This window comes from Fukomys damarensis, unplaced genomic scaffold (genome assembly GCF_012274545.1).
Source record: "Fukomys damarensis isolate Sample0158 unplaced genomic scaffold, DMR_v1.0_HiC HiC_scaffold_14, whole genome shotgun sequence".
NCBI lineage: Eukaryota > Metazoa > Chordata > Mammalia > Rodentia > Bathyergidae > Fukomys > Fukomys damarensis.
Window position 1 is genome coordinate 66,550,261 of NW_022900926.1, and position 17,661 is coordinate 66,567,921.

Sequence of the window (17,661 nt, forward strand, 5' to 3'; positions counted from 1 at the left end):
ATATATCCATCCAGTGGGTTGAAAGCAACTCCTAGTAAGACTTTTCTGCTTTAACATAGCATGAAAATCATTTCATCTAGGAAATAAGTGAGTAACTACAAGCATGACTGTCTCTTTTCAGATAAAATTCAAAAGTCAAAGGCACTCAAGGTATGATACAGCCATTGGCTATTTCCCTCAATGTACTAATATCCTAACAACAGTATTTTTTAAGCTTAAAAAATTTGGGGAAAGTATCTAGAAAAGTGCAACTCATGCTGCGTTATAATAAATTAGCCAGCTTCAGCCTGCCGAGAAACAAAGACGAAGTGATGCTATTATTTTTTGGCAAGCTACATACAACTGTCAAGGTAAAGTCGAAAACCTGGGCAGCGATCTTGTTCTTCTACACCTTCCCTTGAGGCACACTCAGGCTAGACCTGCTCCTCTACAGCCAAAGACACAAGCAGAAGCTGTGGAAACTTGCTTGTGCATGTACCTCACCAGGCTTTTCCTTTCCTTGTCTAGTCCACCCCAGTTCTCTATCAAAATCTCATTCTTCTTTCAAATCTTCGCCCAGAGCCTGTGAATTGTTTCAAATTTCTCCTTATCCCATTTGTAACATGTCTGTATTACCTAGGTCTTTAATAGTAATGCTTTGAGTCTGTTTTTTCTTATAATATTTTATAATGTGTGCAGTATACTATAAATGAGGGTATTATCCTAACCACTGCATATATGTAGTTTTTCTGCACTCAACATAGCACAAAAATACAAACTATCTCAAGGGTCCTTGCACTTGCGAGGCAGGCAGCAGAACCACTGAGCCAAATCCCCAGCCCTATCTCAATTATTTTTAATAAAATATTGATATGCGAATATATTAGATATCAGGGGTTAAATGCATTGCTAAAATTAATTTCAGATTTCGTTGTCAATTTTTTAAATGTGGCTAGTAAAACCATTAAAGTTATAATTGTGGCTCTGTTGAGTCAATGATTATTTCTTCTGGACATCTTTCTGGCCTACGGGAAACTGAAGTTGAAGAGCATTAGTGCAAGGAGGAAGGGGTGAGGACAGTCTAACCGCTCGGAGCAGGAGAAGATGCAATCTGAGCTCCGCACTGGTCTGCAGCCATCAGATCTGGGAGACCTCAGCTTCACAGGCTGAGGAACCAGGGCTGAAGGTTCTGGGTGTGTCCGTTGCAGGATTTCCGGTTCCTGTTTGTGGACTCTGGGGTGTGACTACCACGATGATCTGAGATGGCAGACAGTTTCGAACATTCGTGGGGCCATAACTGTGATTGCTCGTGGCTTCCCTGGACACACTAAATTTGAGGCTAGTTCTTTGGCACTGGAACAGTCACTTCAAATTAGTAACGACTTCTCTGTTTCTTCCATTAGATGCAAAGATTTTTTTAGGAAAACTCGACCGAAAGATTTCTTCCTATTCTGTACTAAGTAACACAAAGCATTTTGAACATGAAATGTACTCCAAACTTATTTCAAACTTATTGAATCAAATTGAAATTATTTCTTAGTTCAAATACTTTTCCCCAGAATCCCTGTTAATCTTCTCTCATAATAACACACTTTGAGAACCGCCTTCAAAATGCTTAACTGTTTCCATTTTTTCTTTTTCTCATATTAATCCCATTCCCTTCTTTCCTTTTCCCTCCCCCTCCACTTCCATTTCCCCTGTAAATAGGGAAGAATGGAGGGCATGAAGGGAGGGTAGGGCAATGGGGGAAAAGTAAGAACCACGATAGATTATGTAAAGGTGCAAATTTCCAATGGTGAATGTCATTATACTGCATACCTAAAATGTACCAATACAATTAAGAAAAAGTAAAAACAAATTCAAATGTGCAACCGAGGGTTTTGCTCGGTGGCAGAATCCTTGTCAAGTATACAGAGGACCTGGATTCAATACTAGCACTGAAAAAAGCAAAGCAAAATGAAGATTTTTACGATGATTTGAATGTAAGCTGGATATTCTATTATTAGTATCATTACCATCTGTGTCTATATATTGAATTCACTTTTAAATAGATTTTTCATGGCCCCTAAGAAGCCTTTTAGTATATGGTTTGTGAAATTCCAAAACAGTACTTATAGAGGTATTTGAATACTATGTTACTAAGTAGATAGTAAAATAATTCTCTCATTCTTTTGCAGCTGCTTTTTTTCTTCCATGCCTCTTGCATATCATTAACAAATAGATTGCATATTTACTAAATTAAAACAACTACTGAGTAAAACAACTACTGTGTAAAGCTCCATGGGGGCTAAGAGATACATGAGGCATGTTCTCTCTCTATGAGGTATTTATTATCTCCTAGGAAATTTAAACATCAATAACTTCAAGACAGATAGCATATGAAAAGTGTGGTAGAAGTTGTAAAAATTCACAACTGTCGGATTGCACAGGGAAAAGGATCTCCTCCACCTGAAGGGATCAAAGCAAACATCCTGCTTAAGAAAAGGAGTCTTTGATGGTGAGGAGGATTTTGAAAAGTGGCAAAAACTGAGAGATTTTTCAACATTGAAGGAATGGCGTGAACAGCGGGGATAGTTTTATAAAAGATGAACTTTAGCTGTGTGAGCCTAGTGACAATTTTGAGGACTTTAAAACTATAAATAAAAAGTACTGCTTTCTTTATTTGATGGGAAGTACTGGGGAAAAAATGAGTGTGTGAGTGAGTGAAAACATTACTTTAATTAGTTAATGTAAGAGTGCTACCCAGATGACTTGGGGAAGCCTGGAGGACATAGTTCTTGAGGGAGTTTTAATAGGAGAACAAGATGCATAAAGGGCCAAATGTGGACAGTATCTCAACGAAATAGTTCACAGTTTTTAACAACCGATTTTTACATAGTTGATGCATTAAATGAAGATAATCAAAGATCTGTCCCAGACTAACAAATGGGCCACTGAAAAAATGCTCTTCAATTCTGAATGCAACCACTATTTCAACTTTCACTTTGATAGCAAATCTTTAGTTTTTTTTCCTTAGAGTATTTCTACAATCATTGTCTTCATTTATTATGTTTATTATTTTGCTTTAAAATCTGGTCTCCATCAGCATTTTTTAGGCAATCTTTGATGATCTCTTTGTAGCTTAATGGAGCACACAATTCTATTTGTTGTCCGACTTGACCTGTCTGAGTTGATTGCTAATGGTAATTGATCCTTCTTTTTGAGCTTCTCTGGTTTCTGTGAATGACTACGTTTTCCCCCACCTTGTCTGGCTATTTAAAGCACAATACTTCCTTAACCTTTTCCATTTATTTCTTAATCTTCTATTTTTCAAACATTCTAGCATAGTATCTGACATTTGTGCTTCCCGTGGTTTAAACCATCATTTCTAATGGTTTTTAAAACAAGTATTTCTTGAACATATATCTTTTTCAGGCATTTTGTTGACAATCCTTAAATCCATTCTTCTCCTGAACTCTAGATCCCAGATGCTCATCTGCCTACTTGACTTAATCTCTCAATTATCTGCAGCTTCTGCAAAGATGTCTCCATTCTGAGGTCTCCTGACATGCTCTTGTCCCACGTTTTTTTCTTTGTGAATGGTGATATCATGGATCCATCTGGCCCACTTACAATCCAGGAGGCACACTTGTCCCTGTGGTTCATGAAATGACAGGATGGACATTCGCCAGTGGGTAAACTAGATGTCTTTTGTTCATGACATTGAATTGCATACCTCATAGAGAGAAAGAGTATCATTATTTGTCTAGTAGAATTGGCTAAAATAGCATAATGGAGATTCAAAACTGATACTGAAATGAATTATGGAAAAAAGTGTTAGATTTTTGTCCATTTGAGTATAAACCTTAAAAATATGGCCTAATCTACTAACTTCCAATATATTTATTTTTAATTTTATTTTATTAGTACATGTTTGCAGTACATGCATTTTACAATCATCTTAGGAAGTTGGTATATGTACATAATAGAGCGTAATTCTTTCTTTTTCTATCCTCCTCTAGTTCTCCTTCCCCCCCTTTCTTTTCTTGTGGATATTATGAAACTTTGTTCAAGTTTATGGCAAAGAACATCCACATTCACTGAGCGTATTAGGACCTTATACCTGGCTTATCTTCATTCTACCTATTACCCATTCCCCACCCCCACACCCCTCACCATGGCCCCTGGACCCCTTCCCATCAGCAAGAGATCTATCCCTTTGTTTCTTTCTATCCTTCCTTTATTTTTCTCTTACTTTGTACTTTGCCTTACTCAAAGAAGAGCTACTGTATGAAATTTAAACTTGTATGTCTCATTTATTTCACTTGGTATTATATTTTCCAGGTGCATCCATATTCCTACAAATGTCTCAATTTTTCCTTCATTATAGCTGAGTAATATTCCAATATCTATATCTATATGTCTATATAGATATAGATATCTATAGATATATAGATAGATACCACATTTTCTTCTTCCAGTCATCTGTTGATGGATATACAGGCTGCTTCCAAGATTTAACTATTATGACTTATGCTGCTACAAACATTGGTATGTATGTAGCACTGCAGTATGATGTCTTAAGCTCTTTGGGAAAAATACCTAGAAGGGAAATAGCTGGGTTATATAGAATTTCTAATTTTTGTTATTTGAGGACTCTCCATGCTGATTTTCATACTGGTTGTACCATTTACAGTCCCACCAACAATATAAGTGTGTTCCTTTTTCAACACAGCCATGCCAGCATTTGTAATTTTTTGATTTCTTAATGATTCTTTCTTGATTAAAATGAAATCTTAGTGTTCTTTTAATTTGCATCTCTCTGGTGGCCAGAGATGTTGGAATCATTTTTTTTTATGTGTTTTTTAGCCACACTATGAGGCATTTGTTCATTTGCCCATTTCTTAACTAGGTCTTTTATTTTAGGTGGTCTAACTTTCTGAGTTCTATATGTATAATAGATATTAGCTTTTTGTGTGAAAATTAGCTGGCAATTTTTTTTCTCATTCTGAGGGTTGTTTCTTCACTCTGCTGTCTAATTCTTTTGCTATACCGAAGCTTTACTGCACTATAATCTTGCTATTATTTCTTGTGCAACTGTGGTTCTGTTTAGAAAATCCTTTCCTACACTTATAACTTCAAGTGCTTTACCATTGTTTTGCTAAAGTTTCTTCTAACCTTAAGGTAAAGTATCTTAAAGTATAAAAGAACTATAGTATGAGAACCAAGACACTTTGCCTTCTGGCTCATGTTTACTTTTCCAGCCTTATCCCTGTCTACAACTATTTTTGCATTTAACACAAGAATAAAAATATATTTTCTGATATTTATGTTCTCTCATATTTTCCTAGAATATTCCTAAGCAAATGTCCATTTAAGTGATTCCCACTAATGAGTTTATTTATAAAAATTTCTAGAACATCTAATCTCATGTGTCTAGTATTGTCTAGCACTGAAGTCCCAAAGAGATAAAAATAAGTCCCTTCTCTCAAGGCATTCATTGTTGATTAATGGAGACAGACACAGGAGGCATGTGTATCAATTGGACTCTAGTAGATGTTCTGGCTTGTATTTATATTTTCGCCCAAAGCCTCATGTGCCCATAGGTGGAAGTTTTGGGAGGTGGCTGGATCATGAGTGTGTGATTCTGAAGACCCCACCATTTAACTTCAAAATTGCAAAGATAAAAACCTTGCCTTAAGAAGATAGCTCCAAAGCACTAATTTCTAGAATGGCATCAACCTACAGAATTTGTCCTATGGGATTGGATTCATAGTGCTCAGCAGTCCAAACACTCAACCTCTACAACCAAAAGAGAAGGAAGCCTAGCTGCGGCAGACCTTAGCATTCACATGGTGCTGGTTTTAGACGCATGCAGAATGCAGGAGCTGTGGTGTCAGGAAGGCTTCCACCCAGATTTCAGGACATGACCCAGGAGTCTTGTGCCTTGAGAAGCTGTGTGTGCAACTGTGAGTGTGAAGATGAAAGTGCAGTGGAGACCCAAGAAAGTTGAAGAAGTCAGGAACATAGAACTCCTGAAGAAAACTGCAAGGATTGAGCAACACTGAGTCAGGGAAGAAGCCGTAAGAGCTACAGTCACTGGGAGTACCCCAAGGGCAGAGCCACCCAAACCTTGTGAAGTTCACTTGTTGCTGCAGATTGTACTAGATGCTGGACATGGAACTATGGGACTTCGTGTGTGCCCCAGTTGATTTTGGCGTTGCTTTGGCTCCATTCTTGTCTGTCTTCCTATTTCTACCTTTTGGAATATACAAGTTTACCTTGTACCATGGTATGTTGGAAATGTTTAACTTTGTTTTTATTTGTACAGGGCCTCATGAGTTAGAGTTTGCCTTAAATCTCAGAGGAGATCTTGGAGTTGGTCTTTTCAGCAGTGCTGAAACTGTTAGGACTTTAGCAACTCTTACAGATGGACTAAATGTCCTTTGCAAAAGGGGATTCACATGAGTCTTTTGGGAGCCAGCGTCAAATTATTAAGGCTTGTATTTAGATATCCCCTAAAGTCTCATAAGCACATGGGTGAGGCTTTTTTGAAGTGGTTGGATCATGGCTATGTGATACTGAGATTAAGGGTATATGGTAGTGGATTAGTCCACAAATTGGTTTATCACAGTTCTGGGTGTGGCTAGATGAATTTATTAAAGACAAAACCCCCACCTTGGGTATGGGTAGCACCAGTGAACAGGCTTATAGCCTGAGTAGAATTAAAGGGAAAGGGAGGCTTCTGCCTACCCTGCCATGGACTGTTTCTTCCTTGCCAGGCCCCTCTGCCATGCCACCCTGCCTTAGAGCCAACTGACTGTGGACTGAAACCTCTACAAACTGTAAGTTGAAATAAAGCTTTCCTCCTTTAATTTGTAGGTGTTGGGTATTTTGTTTCAGCAATAAAAAGTAATTAAGAGAGTTGAGATATATCACAGAAGGTGTCCCTGCAATTGAGAAGATTTTGTAAGACATTTTAAAAAGTGTTAACAAGTAAGAGCAACCTATTAATTTTCCAAATTTTAATGGCCAGAGAGTGCTTTCCCATGTTCTACAGAACTTTTCCTTTCTGAGTTTAATTCTTGGTTTCATAACTGAGGACTAGTTAGTGAAATTCTAAATCAGTGCCATAGATCAAAGAGAGCAGCTTTGGAAAAATGAAGTGGTTTGGGACCATATGGACCCTGTGAAACAGGTACTTCAGTTGGGCCTTAGGTTTTTCAATTCTGAAAAAAATTCTTGTGTGTGTGTGTGTGTGTGTGTGTGTGTGACATACCCACAAAACTGAGTGGTGTTAGATATCATCAGCTGGAGATCACAGAGAGAAATCACAAATAAGAGTTTTATTGGGGATTTATGATTTGTTCATGGTGTCACATAGGCATTATTCTTTCATAAATTCTTCTAAGGTGATATATGTCTGAGATAGGCACCCACTAGAATGTCTTTTCCACTAGACATTTAGACATTGTTATTTGCTAAAGAGGGAAAGTATATCTATTACCTTTGTATTGCCAAATCATTAAGCCATTATCATTAATGTACAGAACACTTAATAGATGGTGATTGTAATGCATGAAGTGTACATTATGGGATATAGGGACTTGGATTTTTAAAATTGAGTTTATTGGTACATTTTAGGTATACAGTACAGCACAGTTACATTTATTATTGGGATCTTGTACCTTTACATGACAGGTCTTGGTTCTCATTTTTTCCCCTTGTCCCTGCCCTCTCTTCACCCCAGGACTTGGATTTTGAAAGGGAACAAGTAGCTTATATTTTGTACATATTGCAACTAAGATACTATTGGTTGGTATAGTTTTAGTACCCAGAAAATAACTAGATTTGTGGAACTTGCAGTTGAGAAATAAGTCAAGACCAGAGATACTGATTTGTTAGTAATTTTCAATGTGTTTTTAGATTCATGAAAATTACATTTTACTTATACATATACTTTTATATATACTACATACATAATATATAGTACTTCTTAAAATAATGTAACTTACATATCACATATGTATGTCTGAAAACATTTAGAGGACAGAAGAGAATCAAGAGATAAAGAAAAAATAAATCTGATGCTTTCATAAATACAGGAAGGAAAAGAAAATTATATAATATTTTGTGTTAGACCTCATTTGACACATAGGTGTCAAATGCTGTTGAGATACAGAAAAGGACAAGAATGAAGAACGTCAGTTTTGTATTAGGAGGTGAGAGTACATATGTGAGAAAATATAAAATTTGTGAGAACAAAATATTAACACTAGTGGTTGACAAAATACTAGTTGACAAAATGTACAGTGATAAAATGGTAATTGAGTAATAATTTGAGAGAAGCAGGTGAAATCAAAGATTTTGAATCCAGGACTCCCTTGACCCTGAGGAGGTACAAGTCCTTTATGTTAACTCATCTCTATATTACTTAAAATACTTTGTATAATATAAATACCACGTAAAAGGTTGCTATACTGTATTATTTAGAAATTAATGATGTGACAAACCTGTATCTATTCAATACAAATGCATTTTCCTCACATATTTTTGATACAGATCTGGTTGAATCCACAAGTGCAGAGCCCATGGATATGGATGGGAGACTGCATTATATTGAGTCCCTGTCAATGAAGGAGAAAATGACTGATACAGGCAGGGTGGTAGAAAAATTAAAGAGGGATGAATAATGGAGAATAATCTTGGCTGTTGAAGAATGTTATGGAGTCACCACACTCTAGGATATTGAAGAGGTCCAGGGGCATATCTTTCTGTGACCTTGAGAACTTTGGACATTATAAAGAACTGCTATCTACTATCACTAATATATGTTAATGTAATAGACACATTTTAATAAAGAAAATAAAGGCAAAATATCAGGATGTCCCTCCAAAGCATATTTTGCAGTTATCTTAATACCTGAGTTTAAATTAATATATATGTACATATATTCACATGCATATATTTATCCTTATTTCTCTAATTTATTTATTGGCTTGTTTCATCATCAGAGCTTTACTACAATCTCATACATGACTGCTGAATAGCATTCGGTTCCCAAAGACGTGGTATTTCATTTGAATACTGACAGAAGAGCTTAACTTGTATGTGTGGGTGTTGCTAGAAAAGCTTTCCAGGGAGAAGAACTGCAAAGCAGAAAAGGTGCAAACAAAGTGAGAAAAGAGAAATGACCAATGTGGCTGAAAGGCAGAGAGGTGCAGAAACTGAGGTACAGTCAAGTTGGAAGGAGGAGACGACACTGAAATAGTGACTCTTTCTGCTCAATGCCTCCCTGCTTCCTCAACAACTAGCTGTGTTTTCCAATTACTCCAGGAATCCGAATGGCAGAGAGGTAGAGTAGTGGACTGTGTTGTGTAGATTTACTCCAGTTCGTGTACACCCTCAATTTCATGATGTGTCCTCATTTGGAAATAAGATCTTTGTAGATATAATTAGTTAGGATCTGGTCCTATTGGATGAAGGTTGACCTGAAGTCCAATTTGATTAATGTCTTCATAAGAAGAGGAGAGAAGCACAATGGGGAAAAGGGGCATCAAGACTGGAGTGATGCATCCATTAGTCCAGCAACACTGATGGCTGCAGGTAACCACTGGGAGCTGGAAGAGGAAGGCTCCTTCTCCTGCAGCCTTAGAAAGAACATGTCCCTGCTGCCACCTCAATATGGATTTCTAGCCTCTAGGACTGACTGTGAACAAATAATTTCTGTTGCTATACAGTAGTTGGTAAATATTTCTGGCTATTGTAAGAAACTAACACAAGAGAGAAGAGAAACAATTTCTTATTTACAAGTTTTTTAGTTGTCTTGTTTACTTTTCTCATTGCTGAGACAAAATACCCAACACCCAAAATTAAAGTGGGGAGGGTTTATTTGGCTTGCAGTTTGTAGAGATTTCATTCCACAGTTGGCTGGCTCCAAGGCAGTGTGGCATGGCCGACAGGTGTTGCAGAGGAGAAGTAGTACAGGGCTGCCAGAAAACAGCAAAAGCAAGTAAGCAAGGGGTCTCAGCAGAGTCTTCCTGCCCCTTTTATCTTATCCAGACTAATTAGGGTGGGCAGCACTCAGACCCTTAATCCTAGTAGCCTTGCACCATGAGTCAATCACACACTCTAAATTCAGCCACTTCTGAAACAAAAACCCATCTATAACAGCATGAGGCTTTGGTGGGACATCTAGACACAAGCCATAACATTAGTACTTCTTATTCTCTGGGCCTACAGATGTTCAATGTTGACTCCTTCCTCTTGTAAATTATGTGAACCTTTCGTTTTAAAGTATTTGACTGGCAGATAATGACTGTATAATTCAAGGTGCACGTGACTATTTGACATATATGTGCATACATTTATACATTCTGTGATAATTATCTGAATCAAATTAATACGTTCATCACCACACCTGTTATAAGTTAGAATCCCAGACCTTGATCATCTTGTAACTGAAATGTGTACCCTTTGATTAGCATCTATCCATTTTCTTAGCTTCTAATGCCCTGAAAATCTCTGTTCTTCTCTTAGTTCCATGAATGTGAACTTTTTAGGTTTCATAAATGTGAAACCACATGCATGTCTGGTTTCTTTCACTTAGCATAACTCCCTCCAGGTTCATCCATGTTCCTATCATTGCAGGGCTTCTCTTTTTCATGGCCAAATAGTATTCAATTATACATACGTATCACATTTTGTTGATCCATTCATTCACTGATGGACATAGGTTGTTTCTGTATCTTGGTTCTTGTAAATGAATAATGCTACAACAAATACAAGGTGCTGATATGTCTTCAAGATACTGATTTTATTTCTCCAAGATATAGCTCCAGAAATGAGTTGTGGGATTATATGGTTGTTTTATTTTTAACTTTTCAGTATACCCCATACTGGCTGTACTATTTATCATCCTTGGATAGCCAAAAGAATCTTAAGAATAAGAACAAATTAGAGGGATAATTCTTCCTGATTTCAAATCATATTACAAAGCTATAGTAACCAAAACAATATGACACTGGCATTACAAACAGACACATAAACAATTCAATAAAATAAAAATCTAGGAAATAAATCACACATACAGCCAACTAATTTTTGACAAAGGTTTCAAGGGTATACAATGAGGAAAATCTCTTTAGGAAATGGTATTAGGAAAACTGGATATCTATATGTCATCAATGAAGTTGGATTCTTGTGATGCTCTACATTAAAGCAGTAACTATTGGGCTAAAGACGAGAATATAAGACCTGAAACTGTAAAACTGCTAGCAGAAAGCATAAGGTAAAAGCTCCATGACTGTGGTTTCAGTATGATTTTTTCAATATGATACCAAAAACACAGGCAACAAAGGTAAAAACCAACACGTGGGATTATATCAAACTAAAAGGTTCTATGCAGAAAAGAAAGTAACTAAATGAAAAGATCACTTATAGAATGAGAGAAAATATTTGCAAACCACTTGTAAGGGATAGGGACTCACAAAACCCAATAGCAAAATGCCAAGTTATCCAGTTAAAAATGATCAAGTACATTCAATCAAATAGGCATTTTTTTCAAAGACATGAAGTTGTCAACAGGCACAAGAACACATGCTTATGTGGATTCCTAAGATCCACCGCTACCTTCATCAACAGTGACCTATCATCTATTATTTCTTGAAGTCAGTGATGCTTTCACCTGTGGCTTATGATAATTATTGTTGTTGTTCTTGCTGTTGTTATTTTTCATTGCTAGGATTCTAGGGGTAGATTTTAGTTTCACTGTAAACTGCTATAGGCAGTTCGCTCCTTAGGTGACCTTGTGGAATGGGCCCTAACATAACTCAACACACTGATTCACTCCCACCTGTGGCTTATGTGCTCTAGGGTAGAACCTCCAGCATCTGTGGCTTTACTGAATTCTTGGGATAGAGAACCACTCCACTCAGCTGCCTCATGGCCCAGTCTCAAGCCATTGGCTGGTGGTTTCTCCCAACTCCCCCATCAAAGGCACACATGTCAAGTTGTCTTTGGGGACTCATGAATACCCTGTTAACTAAGTGTTATAGTCTACTGGAGGTACACACTGTCCTCTAGCCCTTCCTGCTTAAAAGGGAAAGGCATCACAAGACACTGGCAGCTTTGTCTACTTTTGACCCCTTTTCTGTGCTTGAGGTGAAGGACTTATGGGTTGCTAAATGACATTTATATAACTCTCCTTTAAAAATTCCTTTGACTTGATGTCCGAAACTGCTTTTTTTTAATTAATTGAGTTTATTAGTACATTTAAGGCATACAGTACAAATACATTCATTACTGGGATCTTGTACCTTTACATGACAGGCCTTGGTTTCATTTTTTCCCCTTGTCTGTGCCCTCCCTTGACTCCCTCCTCCCCTCCCCATTTACAAACACTTTATTTCCATTTTTTCATTTTCTCATATTTTTTTCTTTTCCCTTATTACCTTTCCCCTACCCTTCCCACTTTCCCTACACCTTTAGCCTTTTTCTTCCTATTTCTCATGGTCAATTATATCATTAGGATCTTACGTACTATTATAGTTTTTCACTATTCGGTATTTACACACATGTGACTTATATATTTCACTTAGGAGTATATCTTCAATATGTATCCATTTTTCTATGAATGAATCTAATTTCTCATTCTTTATAGCTGAGTAGTATTCCATTTTATAGAAACACCACATCTTCTTTATCCAGTTTCCAACTGATGGGCAAATGGGCTGTTTCCAAGTTTTAGCTATTACAAACTGTGCCGCTATAAACTTTGGTGCACATATATCACTGTGGTATGATTCTTTTAATTCTTTTGGAAAGATACCCAGCAGAGGGATGGCTGGGTCAAATGGAACCTCTAGTCCCAGCTCTTTGAGGTATCTCCATATTGATTTTCATAGTGGTTGCACCAGTCTGCACTCCCACCAACAATGGAGAAGGGTTCTTTTCTCCCCATAAACCCGCCAACATTTGCTATTGATTGATTTCTTGATAGCAGCCATTCTTTGTGGGGTGAGGTGGAATCTCAGTATTGTTTTCATCTGCATCTCTCAAATGACCAGTGATGTGGAACATTTTTTCATAGATTTACTTGCTGCTTTTGCTTCTTTGTCTGAGAAATGCCTGTTCATTTCAGGTGTCCATTTATGAATTGGGTCTTTATATTTGGGGGGGGGCTGATTGTTTTGAGTTCTTTTTTTTGCAGCTTTAATTGAGTTTATTGGTACATTTTAGGGATGCAGTACAGTTACATTCATTGTTGGGATCTTGCACCTCTACATGACAAGTCTTGATTCTCATTTTTCTCCTTACCCCTGCCCTCCCTTCACCCCTTGCTCCCCTCCCTATCTACAAACACCTTATTTCCATCTTTTCATTATCTCACATTTTTTTCTTTTCCCTTATTATCCCTCCCCTACCCGTCCCACCTTCCCTACACCTTTAGCTCCTTTCTTCCCATTTCTAAATGTCAGTAATCTTATTAGGATCTTATGTATTATTGCAGATTACTCACACCAGGAAAACTATTTGGTATTTACACATGTGTGACTTATTTATTTCACTTAGGAGTATACCTTCAATATGTATCCATTTTCCTATGAATGAATCTATTTTCTTGTTCTTTATGACTGAGTAATATTCCATTTTATAGAAAAACCACATCTTCTTTATCCAGTTTCCAATGTGTTTTGAGTTCTTTATATATTCTCTATAGTAGTCCTTTGTCTGAGGAGCAGCTGGCGAAAACTTTTTCCCACATTGTAGGTTGTCTCTTAGTTCTGTTGATGGTTTCTTTTGCAGTACAGAAGCTTTTTTTAATAAGATGAGGTCCCAGTTGTTGATTCTTTGTGCTAGTTCCTGTGCTACGGAGGATTTATTCATAAAGTCTTTTCCTATGCCAATGTCTTCAAGAGTTCTGCCTAACTTATCTTCCAGCAAGTTCAGTGTTTCTGTTTTAATGTTTAGATCCTTAATCCACTTGGATTTTAGTTTAGTGCATGGTGAAAGATAAGGGTCTAGTTTTAATCTTTGGCAGGTTGAGATCCAGTTTTTCCAACACCATTTATTAAAGAGGTTTTTCTCCACTGAGGATGGACAGTTCCTTTGTCAAAGATGAAGTATCTGAGTACATCTGGAGTTGTTTTTGTGTCTTCCAATCTGTTCCACTGATCCTCAGGTCTGTTTCTTTGCCAGTACCATGATGTTTTTATCACAGTGGCTTTGTAGTATAGTTTCAAATTGGGAATTGTTATACCCACCGCCATATCTCTGTTGCCTAGGATATCTTTTGCTATTCTGGTTCTCTTCTGGTTCCAAATGAATTTTTGGATTCTTTTTTCTAATTCTGTGAAATATAGTGTTAGAATTTCGATTGGCATTGCATTGAATCAGTATAGCATGAAACTGCTTTTTTTGAGTGTTCGTTAAAATCTTCACATTATCATCTTTTTACATGTTGTTAGTGACTCTTATTAGACATGAAAAATCGTTTGATTTTTATGAGAGTAGAGATATTTTTTATATCTGTAGTACCAATCCAAATGTCTAAAGCACAGTGAGAAGAAACAAAGTACTTATTGAATGAGTGAAGGACAGTATTGTAGAAGAAACATGTTGCTTTAGTATCCACATTTGAAATAATAGTTTCATGTGATATTATATTAGTAGTATAGAGATAGACAATATTCTCAGCATCAGTATTATAGATGGTTAAGCTAATTATAATTTGTTTTACATATACCTAGATCAAGTTTTCTAAAGAAATGCAAGAATGTATTTATGTTCTATTATCTTTTGTTTATAGCTTGTTTCTTAACTGCTTTTTCTAATAAAACTATTACAATATTTATTTTTCTTGAAAAATATAAAAATTAGTATCTCTAGTATTGATTTTTTGCAGGTCTGTATTCTTTGGAAAAGATTTAGGTAATATTACTTATTTTTTGTTATGAATATTGAGGTATTAATTGTAATCATTTCCTAATGAAAGGATATCTTACTCTGTGTTAGCTACCTTTCTCTTTTACTGCTCAGACAAAATACCTGGCAACTGAAGTTAAAAGGGAAGGGATTTGTTTGGCTTACAGTTTATAGAAGTTTCAGTCCATAATCAGCTGACTCCAAGGCGCAGATGACAGACAGGTCCAGCAGAAGAGAGACAACATGGCACACACAAGACAGCAAAGGTAGCAAGGGAATTCAACAGCACCTTTTATCTTACTCAGACTACCAGTGCTGCCAAACTAATCACTCACGTGTAGTGGTTTAATAATCACACACCCTTAACCCTAGCATCACACATTAGAGATTAACTACTTTTGCAAAAGAAAGTCCCACCTCATATGCATGAGGCTTTGGGGCAACATCTAAACCCAAGCCATGATGCTCTTCTAAAGGAATATGGTTGTAGCCAAGTATAGTGGCACATGAGTATAAAATCATCACTCTGGGAGGTTGAGGCAGAAGCGCAGCAAGTTTGAACAGAACCTGGGCAATTTATAAGCCCTGTCTACAAAGGGCTGGGCGTGTAGCTCATTGCAAAGGGTGAGTTCAATCCACAGTAGTGAAAATGGAACAAAACAAAAGTAAAAGCAAAACAACGCATACACACACGCATTCGATTTGGCTCTTACTATCTGATTCTTGCTATTTGCGTACCTGTACCATGGAAAATGATAATTCCATAGAATACTTAAAAGTGTCAGTAGTAATGACCATAGAGTAGTTATTTTTGAAATTAATTTACACATATTAAATTGACACAAAGGCTGTCTGCTGATGAGAAACCTATCATAATATTTGCATTGCAGAGTTATTGAACTTATTTTTGTCTTTTTATAGTATATGTGGGAACATTTCTCTGGCCTACGTTCTAGTTCATTAATCTTCCCCTCTCACTGTGTCTAATCTGTTTTTTAATTATTTATTGATTTAAGATTTTTGGTAACTATATTTTATATTCCTATAAGATTTTTATTATTATTATTTTTTGTGTGTGTGTGGTACCGGGGATCGAACTTGGGTCCTTGCGCTTGCGAGGCAGGCCACTGAACCACTGAGCTAAATCCCCAGCCCTCCTATAAGATTTAAAAAAAAATCTTCCTGTTATTTTTGCAATATTTTGCTGAAATTTTTTCTATTGTTTCTGCTGTGTCATCACCATTTTAAGCATAGATTAAATCTGTAAAGATGGTTTACATCCCCAGTTTTGGCTGGGCTGTCTTCTGATGACACCTGCTCATTTTAGTTTGGTTTCCACATGTGGTTTCTAAGTTTTGATATTGACCTTTTTGGTTAGACTCCCTCTCTCTCCAGTGGGAATACTGTGGACTCTTAATTGTTGAACTTATGCTATGTGTCCATGCAGTACTTGTTTAATTAGTTTGGGACTGGTTTTTAAATTTTTGGCTTGAGGATTCCACTTTTATTCTTAGGAACAGCATAGTACCATGATGGTTTCTGTTTTAATTTTTAAAAGGTACTTTAATTTTTTTCAGGTTAGATCTTCAGGCCAAATCAAATACCTCTGTTACTTTCCTAAATTTTCCTAGGTGTTGTTATTTTATCCCTCTCCTCTATTATTTGAGGAATCACACATTCACCTTCCAAGCTTTCGATAGGTACATAAGTTTGACACCTAACCTCACATGTCCAAGGTTGCAATCGTGCCCTTCTATGATATTTGACATGTGACCCCTCAAAAAAGTGAGGCTTTACCTGAACATAAAAACCATGTGAACCTCTACTGAATTACTTTACAGAGTTTTTGGTTTTATATTTCTTCTTTGTACTAGTACCTAATAATTTTCCTTTCCTTTAAGTTCACTTATATATTTTATGATATTGCTGTTTCTCTACTGTTTTCCATTTGGAGGGCTAACATGGGACTTCAGGTGTGCTAGGTGAGTAGATCTGCTAGAGAGTCATCCCAGTCCTGTCTCTGCTCAGATGGCCAGAGAGGCTCTTTTTTTTTTTTTTCTTTTTATTGAGTTTATTGGTACAATCTAGGTATACAATACAGTTACATTCATTATTGGGATCCTGTACCTTTACATAATAGGACTTGATTCTCATTTTTTCCCCTTGTCCCTGCCCTCCCTTCACCCCCTCCTCCCCTCCCAATTTACAAACACTTTATTTCCATTTTTTCAGTTTCTCATATTTTTTTCCTCTCCCTTATTACATTTCTCCCACCCTTCCCACTTTCCCTACACCTTTAGCCCTTTACTACCTATTTCACATTATTAATAATCTCATTAGGATCCTGTGTACTATTATAGTTTTTTGCACCAAAGAAATTCGGTATTTCAGTTAAAGAAATCTCAGTGTGAACGTTAAAAATGGGGAATCCTAAAATAAAACTAAAAAGGAAAGTAAAAGAGAAAAGGCAATGATGTAACATTAAAATAACCCTTAATTCTGGAGATGAAAATGGTCCCTGAACATATTTAAATTGCTTCTTGTTCTGATAGTCTTATCTTATTCATTTTTTCATTATTTAGAGAATACTTTATTAGTTTCTGTAATGAAACCCACGTAGATAAGACCTTATATATTTAGTACGATGTGTTACCCCTATACACATGGAAAAAAAATTAAAATAATAATAAATTAACATTTCTATACCAATATGGCTGTCCATTTCTGTACAATGCCAACTCAACACAATAAATTGGGATGACTTTTTCCATTTTCCAA

General features: G+C 36.5%; 2 long non-coding RNA genes across 3 annotated transcripts in view; both read right to left on the reverse strand.

Moving 5' to 3' along the window:
• Positions 1–1,311, reverse strand: part of LOC104865416 — an 18,208-nt gene extending 16,897 nt beyond the window's left edge. For both annotated transcript variants that reach the window (XR_781144.1, XR_781145.1), the window contains exon 1: positions 1,066–1,311. This is a non-coding gene — a long non-coding RNA (uncharacterized LOC104865416). The remainder of the gene's footprint in view (positions 1–1,065) is intronic.
• Positions 1–17,661, reverse strand: part of LOC104865415 — a 135,250-nt gene that overhangs the window by 41,823 nt on the left and 75,766 nt on the right. The window lies entirely within an intron of this gene.